This window comes from Hoplias malabaricus, chromosome 17, assembly GCF_029633855.1.
Source record: "Hoplias malabaricus isolate fHopMal1 chromosome 17, fHopMal1.hap1, whole genome shotgun sequence".
NCBI lineage: Eukaryota > Metazoa > Chordata > Actinopteri > Characiformes > Erythrinidae > Hoplias > Hoplias malabaricus.
In genome coordinates this window covers 11,246,551-11,256,398 of record NC_089816.1, presented here as the reverse complement: position 1 = coordinate 11,256,398, position 9,848 = coordinate 11,246,551, and positions in this window count along the sequence as shown.

Below are 9,848 nucleotides of genomic sequence, written 5' to 3'. Positions count from 1 at the left end.
TGAAGCTGCATTTAGCTCAAGCAGCGCTATTCCTCAGAGACCGTGTGAATGTCACTGCGCTGCTGATGATGGCTGTATCTTTCGTGCAGCGTGCTGTGTGAATGTGTCTCTGTGGATGGGTGTGTATCTGTGTGTGTGTATGTTGCGTTTGTCAGTGTCTCCTCCCTCAGCTAAGAGCTGCTTGTCAGCAGTGATTTGATGCATTGACTCCCCCTGCAGCTCCTGCTCCCTCACAGTGCCAGAGCCCAATGCTCTATAAATACATTTTTCTATTCAATGGTCTAAAAATAGCCTCTCAGCAGCAGGGCCTCGTTTCCGTGCACAGCTCCCCCTACTGGAGCTGTCAGAAAATGCAGCTGTTTGTAGCTGTTTTTTTTTTTTTCTTGCCTAACCCTCATACCCCCACAACACACACAGACCTACACACCCCTGTGGGAAGGACAGTGGATCACATAACAGTGAATCATGCCTCCCCTATTTTTTTAATGGCCATTGCAAAGCCAGGGTTACACACTGAGGTAATTAGATATGGTTTACCTCCCCACTAATAGCATATATTATACAATGATTCTTAGAGAGAGGGCAAACAAGCCTAATGCCCTCTTTGCTCTTGAGGCAGGTGTGTGTGTGTATGAAAGTGTGTTTGTTTTGAGTATATTAGGGAACATGCATGTGTGCACTGTGGGTATCAGCTGTGCAGTGAGGGTTTTTTTAGGACTTTTGAGATCTGTGTTGGACTGAATTTACTGTCCGTTTTGGGTGCAGGTCTGGACACTGAGAATGCCCATCTGTATTCACTAGCCAGTAGGACGTGTTAGTCCCGCTCTAGTGAGTTTCCCTGCCGCCGCTGCTGCTGCTGCTTCTAAGGAAGTCCTGTGAGGCACAGTCATAAGGAGATCATCTGCTGGGGCTGCCATGCAAGAATAGCAGCCACAGCTTAATCCTAGCCTTAGCTTAAAGGAATACAGCAACATTTTTAAACCTAATCCCTATCTGCCCCTATCTGCCACTGTTGCACTGAATCAAAGCCTATATCCACAGCATGCAAAAATATATAGCCACTTAATAAGTCAAAATAAACTGAAGGCTTCTGACAATTTATGATTTAATGTCATTTTCTATTGGTTATAAAAGGGATCATAGCAGCTAATAGTCAAGACCTAGCAGCTAAAGTAACAACACAATTGCTTCATATACTTTCTTATTATTACAAAGACATTTTTGTGAAAAATTACGCAAAATGCCAAACAGCTGTGAACAATTCTTTGGTTTAAGAACATGCCTTGAGCCTGATATAAACCTTTTCTTATGACCATTCCCAAAGTCAAATTTTATAAAATTCTTGGGAAGTTATTGGTGAAAGTTGCCCAGTAATATTTTTGGGAATTTTACTTAATCCATAACTAAATTCTCATACAAAAGAAAGGAGAGCTGGTGTGTTCAAATGGTGCAGGAATATGAAAACATATTTTTGGACAGTAATAGCATGTAAAAACAATTTTTTTAGCAAGTGGATAATTTGCAGGACTTATTGATTAACTGACCTTATTTGACCCATTTGGCACTTGCTGAGAAAATTAAGGAGCTGTTAAACCGATCAGTAACTCAGCCCCTTCAGTTTGTGTGTGTTTCCCCATCCACCCTTCACACACTGTCACACTCCACTCACAGTGTGTGTGCTTGTGTGGTGTGATTATGTTTGGGCTGGAGGGGAGATTCAGTGAGCCACACAAATAAAAGAAAAGGCATGACTTGTGACCCTGCTGACCCTCATGCAGTATGGATCACTGACCTTTCTCATACATGCAGTCAATCTTATCAGTCGCTCAATCTCATGCTGGAGAGATATAAAACCTGCCCATCCCACGCAAGTCACAGTACACTGAATAAATCACACACAGGATTCTGCCTTTAGTGTCATTTTATTCTGGGGCTATAAAGCAAGGCTCTCACTAAGCTAGATCATTTAAAGCAATGATTTGGAATGAAAAAATTATTTATGCATTCTCACCCTTTACTTGAACTGTAGTCCCTCAACTGATACGTGTTTCTTCTTGATATATGCACTGGACCTGTAAGGCTAATGTAACTGGAAAGAAATAGAGACCAAAAGACCAAGCATCAGTGTCAGGCCAATATAAGCAGATAATGTTTAATTAGATATCCGAGAGAAATATTAAAATAATAATAATAATTCATTACTGTAACGGAAGTGAACTGCTTCAGTTTAACAAGGCCACACTGTGTTTAAGTGTTTACAATGTGGTACATTGACTAGTGCCCCCTTGTGAAATGTGTGGTTAAATGTGAGGTGGAAATAGATGTTGAGTAAATGAATGAACGAACGTCTGAGTGAGTAAATGCTGCGTGAATTAGTAAATGTCTGAATGAGTAAATGCTTAATGAATTTTGAGGGAATTAATGTATGAGTTGCTGAGTGCATTTTTGTTATTGAGGAAAGGTGGAGTGAGTTCCAGTTGAGTGAGTGAATGAGTGAGTATATTTCTGAGTGAGTGAGTGAATGTTGAGTCAGAGAAGGTACAGAATGAGGGAATGCATGAGAAAGTGATTGAATTCAGAGTTAAAAGCAACGTTCACTATTGTAATCAAAAATCAATTTTTATAAAATACAGAAGATGTTTCCTCACCATTTGCTGCTCTCCAGTCTGTTTGTTTTGGAAACCAGTCTAATGTGTCTGTAAATGATTAAAAACCAAGTAGTCTCTGTCTGGAATGCTAGGCTTTCTCTCTCCCTCTCTCTGCTCATGGCAGTAAAAAGGAATGAGGAGGGTTTTTTTTTACACTATGGAGAGAATCTAAACATTGAAAAACACAATCTGTGATTAGGATATTGCTCTATTCCTGTTCCATAGGAGAGTAATACCGACTAATTTTTCTTTTATGTTTCGGATCACTTAAGCTGGAAAAATCTTTAAACTCGGGAGACGACAAACTGCATTGCTGAAAATGCTACAAAGCTACACAACACAAGTAACTAATGAGTTTCAAACTTACAGATGTTAAACCTCACAACAGTCATTTTATTCCCCTCAAACATGCTGTTTCACTTTAAAAGACGCTGTGCTTCTGAATGTAAACAAAGAGAGATAACTGCCATGTTTGTTAGCCATTTTAGCATCACAGCTCCGGTTTGATGCAACGATACAAACATCTTGGCTGTTTCACAGATGTAGCCCTATTCTACGGGACTGTTTTTGGATTAGCCTGCTAACTTACTTCTTAAACCAAATCCCAGCATCAAACTGTTGTCTTACAGATTGTTAATAGTTTTCTCTTATTTAGATAAAGCATGGAGTTGCTTTCATGCTCTGTTCTAAAACTATTTGTAAAATGTAGCACCTGGCTACTGCTTTGTCTAGTAGAAGTGTGTGTGTGTGTGTTTGTGTGTGTACACGCTCACATGTGTGTTTTTGCCATGGCAGGACTCTCAAGGTCTGCCTTCTCTTTCAGCACATAACAACAATACACACTTTGGCCATGTGTAGCTTCAGTGTATAATCTCTCTCTCTCTCTCTCTCTCTCTCTCTCTCTCTCTCTCTCTCTCTCTCTCTCTTTCTGTCTCTCTCTCTCTCTCTCTCTCTCTCTCTCTCTCTCTCTCTCTTTCTCTCTCTCTCTCACTCTCTCTCTCTCTCTCTCTCTCTCTCTCTCTCTCTCTCTCTCTCTCTCTCTCTCTCTCTCTCTCTCTCTCTCTCTCTCTCTCTCTCAGTGTTGACCCAGAATGTAAATGATGTCAGTCATCAACAGTCATGCTGGCGCTTTGCTCTAGCAGCAGTGTGTGTTGCATGGTGTGTGTGTGTGTGTGTGTGTTGTGGCTCATGTTCAGGCTGTGGACTACATAGAATGCCCCACTGAAAATGTGATAACAAACTTTATATGTCAACACTTACATGACACTTGAGCTAGAGGGTCACTGTGACATGTGAAGTTCAAAAGGGAAATTTTAGCTCCACTCAGGGATATTCATAATTTACTGTGTCATTTTTTTTGTCTTTTTAGTTGAAGGTTGATCACTTTGCAGACATTGCCTGTCATGAATGTAACACCACGAGGACAACAATGTCTGCACCTCATTGAATTAGTGTGGTAGATTAGGCCTTTTTAAAAAATGTTTTTAATGTATACTTCTTTCAGCCAACTCTGAGGTGAGATCGGGAGATACAAACCACATTCAATTTGGTCAATTTAAAAATCTATTAGTATAAATAAAATGACTGAAGTACATACGTTTGATATGATATGATAAAATATATATAATTCTGGCACTCATAGGCTGTTGTTGAATCATCCAGGTGGATGTGGCACATTGGTGTTGATTTAATAATGTTTTGGTAAACGTAATGTGCTTTGAGTGTAAAAAGCTCAAATTAAATGTGTGTAAGTAATTAAATGAAGTCTTTTAAAGAAAACTAATATTAGTATATGGGAGAATGAACAATTGAAAAATCCATGACAACTGTGGCTGCGTAAGAAAGGAAGCAATGAACGGGTGATTAACATGAAGAGGATTTGAATCTGGCAGCTGGTGTCCTACACGTATGTGATTTGTTAGTGAAGTGAGTCATTTATCTAAGAAATGGACCAATTTATGCTATTTTGGACACATTGGATTGACATTGCATGCATGTAATGGAGAACATGTATTTCAGAAGTTGAAAGTGATTTGTATTCTAGCTCATCTTCCCATCAGGTTTCATATTACACAGCATTTCCATTTTCATTTTTAACTCTCATATATCATGAAGTAGCCAAGTCCATAATGCTATTGTGTGAGAACTTGGCAAGGTTGAATATATCCTAAATGGCACCAGCATTGATTGAAGGAGCCACTCGGAGCTTCAGACAGTGTCTGTACTGCATGATAATGCAGGATGGAGAGAGATACTGTCTTCCATGTTCACACACATCCCTCCTGCACATTCACACAAAAAAAAATACCTCAGGCACTCCAGCTTTCCACAGCAGGCTGCCAGGATTTCTGCAACGTGACTCCTGCTGTAGATGGAAAGATCTCAATGGGATTCCATACAATTATACCAAAACACACATACACACACTTTGTCTTTTGCTTGATATGCACTGGTAAATTCAATGACCTTCATTACTTCCTGATTCCAGCCAGTTCATCCTCACCTTTAAAGCTGCCATGCTTTAACTGATGTTCTTTCTACCTCTCCTGGCCATAAAAGGAGTAAGTGGTGATATGTCTTTGAGAAGAGCGCTCTGGGATGGCCCTTCCATAAAGAGTCTATCAACAGGACCCCCACCCCTCCACACCAATATCCTCAGGATGTCACAAATCCAATTATCATCAGCTCAATTTTTCATCCAGTTCTAGCCTACAGTTGTGGAAAACACTTTACGAATCAATCTTTAACTCTGACTCGCTTTACTTGTCCTCTACAACAACCACTTTAAACACTAAGACATGTTTGTAAATTATTAATGAGACAGAGCAGGCAAAAAGATTTACACAGATGTAGATAAGCTGAAAAGTCAGGTTTGGTGACTGAAGTCTGTCTCTTTAGTTTAGCAATAAAGCGCTAAAGCTAATGTAGCTAACAAGGAATAAAAGCACAAACCTCCCCAATTAGCAGCATGTACACAGACTCACTCAGTCGCCAGCTATTTAAAGAATACAAAGCAGAATTTTGTTCTTTTAGAAACTAGATATTTGATAACTGAGTTTAACTTTCATCTGCAATTTTATATCTAACCACATATGCATTAGCATAGCAGAAGTCCAAACCTAAGTCTGCCTATTAATTGTTTTGAAATTGTTCTGCAAGTGTGGCCTTCCAGGTAATTTAATCTAAAACCTTTCAGCTTCAGGGAAGGAATAAAAACAACACCAGCCTCCAGTTAATCAGGACTGGGTGAATTAAATTGATCTCTCTGCCTACTAATTTACTGCCTTTGGCATTTTCACTGCAGGATTGTTCTGAGGTTTGTGCTTGATGGAGTAATAGTAGGTGACTTGGTAATAGTATGAAAAAGCACTATACAAATAAACTGTGATTTGATTAGATTTTCATTAATATAGATTGTCCTGATTGGCTAAGAGATGCCAAATGACTAATTGAGTCTTTAAAATGAAGAACCGTACGTGTTTTTTACTTATTATATATATATTTTTAAAGTTATTAGTACTAAGAAGTACAACTAGCTGATACTTGGTTTGGAATGTATCATTTGGTGAGGTATACTCTTCTGTTGCTTGTCACCACCCTTAAGGATGAAGTTCAAACTAAAGTCCAACTATCTTGCCACATCGCCTGGGTTTAAGGTATGAAGTACAAAATTATGTACATTATTGAAATGTTGCCACAATGTTGAATTAACTGATCATATTTATATACGTTTTTGTAGGAAGATATGTTTATGAGTGGTGTTAATGACTTTACTATTAATTTCTTTTCCAACATTGGGTGAGTGCTGTTATTTCTGGGAGGGAGTCCGACATCTGTCTCTTCAGAAAAAAAGATCTTTGTAAATGAGTTCACATCCCATACCCATGCGTGTGTCCGTCTTATGCCTCCAGCTCCATCGGCTCTGACACCTGCCCGTCATATGCTGCCTTTTCTGCTCCTGCAGCCCATGCCTCATGCCTCATACTTTAATTAGCAGCTTTGTCCACTCACTCACACTAGTCAGATTGGCCTTGAAAATGACAGGTGAGGCAAGGAATGTGTGCTGACATTTCAGCTACTGTCTGCATTGTGCTTGTGTGTGCTTAATTTGTGCAGTCCCTGTGCTCTGCTTGGAGAAAAATGTTGGACCGGACTCAGGGAATGTTTGGGGAAACAGTGGCAAAGATTAACAAAGAGCAGAGAGCCTAAACTTCCAAACAGAGCCATGGAGACCAGTGCAGGCCTTCTGCCCTGGAGACACTGTGATTCAGGCTTCATATAAACAATAATGCAGAAAGTATTTGTACAGTTTTGTACCTGTTCTGACTTCAGTCACAATTAGCACAGACTGCAGTGTGATCCAGGAGGTCAGATAGGCCTTCATGAAATGTTATGTTCTGAAGATGCGAAGATTAATCAATACATTTCCATTATTTCCTTTAGAAAGTGTTCTATAATGTTCATGTAATGTTTGCTGCCACAGTGGTCTGGATGACTGATATGTTTCTCAAGTTCTAAGCACGTTTAACCAAGCTTGGGGTTTATTAATCTTCATTAATCTTCACTCTCACTTAGCATTACAGTAATATTTTCTTGCAGATGTGTTGACTCTGCGCATTACACTGATGCTACAATGGATGCTACAAGGGATGTTCAATCCCTGCTTCGGGACACTGTGGGTGTGCTGTGTGTTCTCCCTGTGTTTTTGTGGGTTTACTTCAGGTGCTCTGGTTTCCTCCAACACATGCTGGTAGAATTGACCATGAAAAGGCATCCATAGGTTTGAGTGTGTGGTGAATGTTTGAATGTGTGGTGTCCTGTGTTGGACTGGCTCCCTGTCCAGAGTCTGTTCCTTCCTAGCGCCTAATGAATGAATGAATGAATGAACATGTTGACCTTCATAGCTTTCACTCCTTTCCACATGTTAAGCATTTTCACACACAACAACAAACGTTCACTGTATAATTATGTAAAACAATAAAAAATATTTTCATTAATGGAAAGCACTGAATAGCACCCCCTGTGAAGCCCTCTCCAGTAAAAATGTTGTACCATGTTAATATATCTGGGTTTTTGTTTGTAATCTGAAATAAGCTGTCATTTTCACTTGAAAACTTCATTCATTCATTATCTGTAAGCACTTATCCAGTTCAGGGTCGTGGTGGGTCTGGAGCCTACCTGGAATCACTGGGCGAAAGGCCACACACACTGGAGAGGGGGTGCCAGTCCTACACAGGGCGGCACACAAACACAAATTCACACCTATGGACACTTTAGAGTCGTCAATCCACCTACCAACGTGTGTTTTTTGGACTGTGGGAGGAAACTGGAGCACTCAGTGGATAACTACGTGGACACACCAAACTCCTCACAGACAGTCACCCGGAGGAAACCCACGCAGACACAGGGAGAACACACCAAACTTCTCACAGACAGTCACCCAGAGCGGGACTCGAACCCATAACCTCCAGGTTCCTGGAGCTGAGTGACTGTGCTCCATAATGCTGTCCACCCCTGTAAACTTCAGTGCAACATAAAACCACAGAATCCGACAGCCAAGGTTACTTACATCACAAACATAAGAAACCAATCCTGTCAGCTTGCTGAATGAGGCTTTTGAGTGCAGGTGAGCAGTGGAGGGGTAGGTAGGAGTAGAAGTGTGGACTCATTGTAAATACTGAATGAAGGTGTAGAATTACATCAAAATTACTCTAAGGCATAAGCGATCTTTTTAATGAAAATCATTTAGAAACGTGTCATTAGACAGTAGGGCACAGACATATACCTCAGATGATGGCCACTCAGGTTCAAATGGAAACTTGTGCTTTGGTGTTAAAGTATGGCACTGATTGTAAGTTGTGTTTGATGGAATTGCCTTTGTGCTGTGTGCTCATTGCTTCATGGGGGTTAGATTCATTTGCAAAGAAACTGTTTTTATTTATTTTTTTCATGTGTTACGGTTTATTCTGTGTATTCAAGCAACTGTAGAAAAATTTAATCAAGTAATGAAGCCCTAAATGAATGTAGATGGAAATGAAGACATTCCTGAAAAATGATTCCTTTCTCTCCTACCCATTGTCCTTCTCCCTGATGCTTTCCTCACCTTCTCAATTGCTTGCCTTCTGCTATTGACCCCAGGCTCTTTTGTGCCTTCCCTCAGCCGCCACCTGCCTCAGAACAGCAGGGTGGCCGTCCCTCCCCGTCTCCTGCCGTCCAGTCAAGGTTGCTGTTGAGCTCAAGGTCAGGTCCATAATAGCGCTGACAGGCAGGGAATGCACCCAGGATAAAAGTGTCATAAGTCAGCGACAAAAGACTGAGGGTTCTCATAAAGGTCAAGCTCATAAGGCCTAGAAGCTTCTCTGTTTCCTTCCATCAAGAGAGGGGATCTGTTGGGGACCATTTTTGAACTTCATCTCATTTGCAGAGCAGCCAAGGGTCACCTTTCAGCAAAAAAAGGCCTCTCTGCAAACAGCTGTTTTCTCTCACGGCTTAATCCAGAGTGAAAATGAAAGGATTTTTTGGAGCTTGACCCCAAGGGTGAAACAGGTCTCCTTCATTTAGTCTGTAATTAAGCAACTCAATAAATATGGGAAGTGACTGTTTTGCCTTCACTGTAATAGGTTTATATGTAAGCAGGACCCATGGTGGTAACGTAGTAAACAGTGTTGGCAGTGTCAATAATCCCTGCAAGAGACACTGAAAAATAAAAACACCAGCTTGGATAGACACGATGTGAACATGATTATAAACTGTTAATGTTTAACACAGAATTTCAGGTAACATACGTTTCCAAGGTCTTTGAGTTCAGTTCTCTTGTCTGGTTTCACTGTTAAAGCCAAGCTTTTATCTGTACAATTCTCTGTGCCTAATATTTGTGTGTACCCTTTGCCACAGTTAAGGGCACATATATTTGAAGTGGTTACGGAGGGCAGAAGCCAAAGGATTCCCTCTTTGATGTATGAGATGGGACTGGAATTTGAAGCTGACTGAAGTGTCACCCCGTCCTGCCTTGTCAGCTGTAAATTCAGGTTAGTGTCACTGGCTGCTGCTGCTGCTGCTTTCACCTGACCCCAGTACTGTGTGGCCGCTAGAGGGCGCCCCGCTTTTCTCCCACGTGGTGCTGAAAGAAGACAAAACTTTTTTTTTTTTCCCTGAGAATCTCATCTGTCATAATCATACTGCAGATCACAAGAAGGTGAT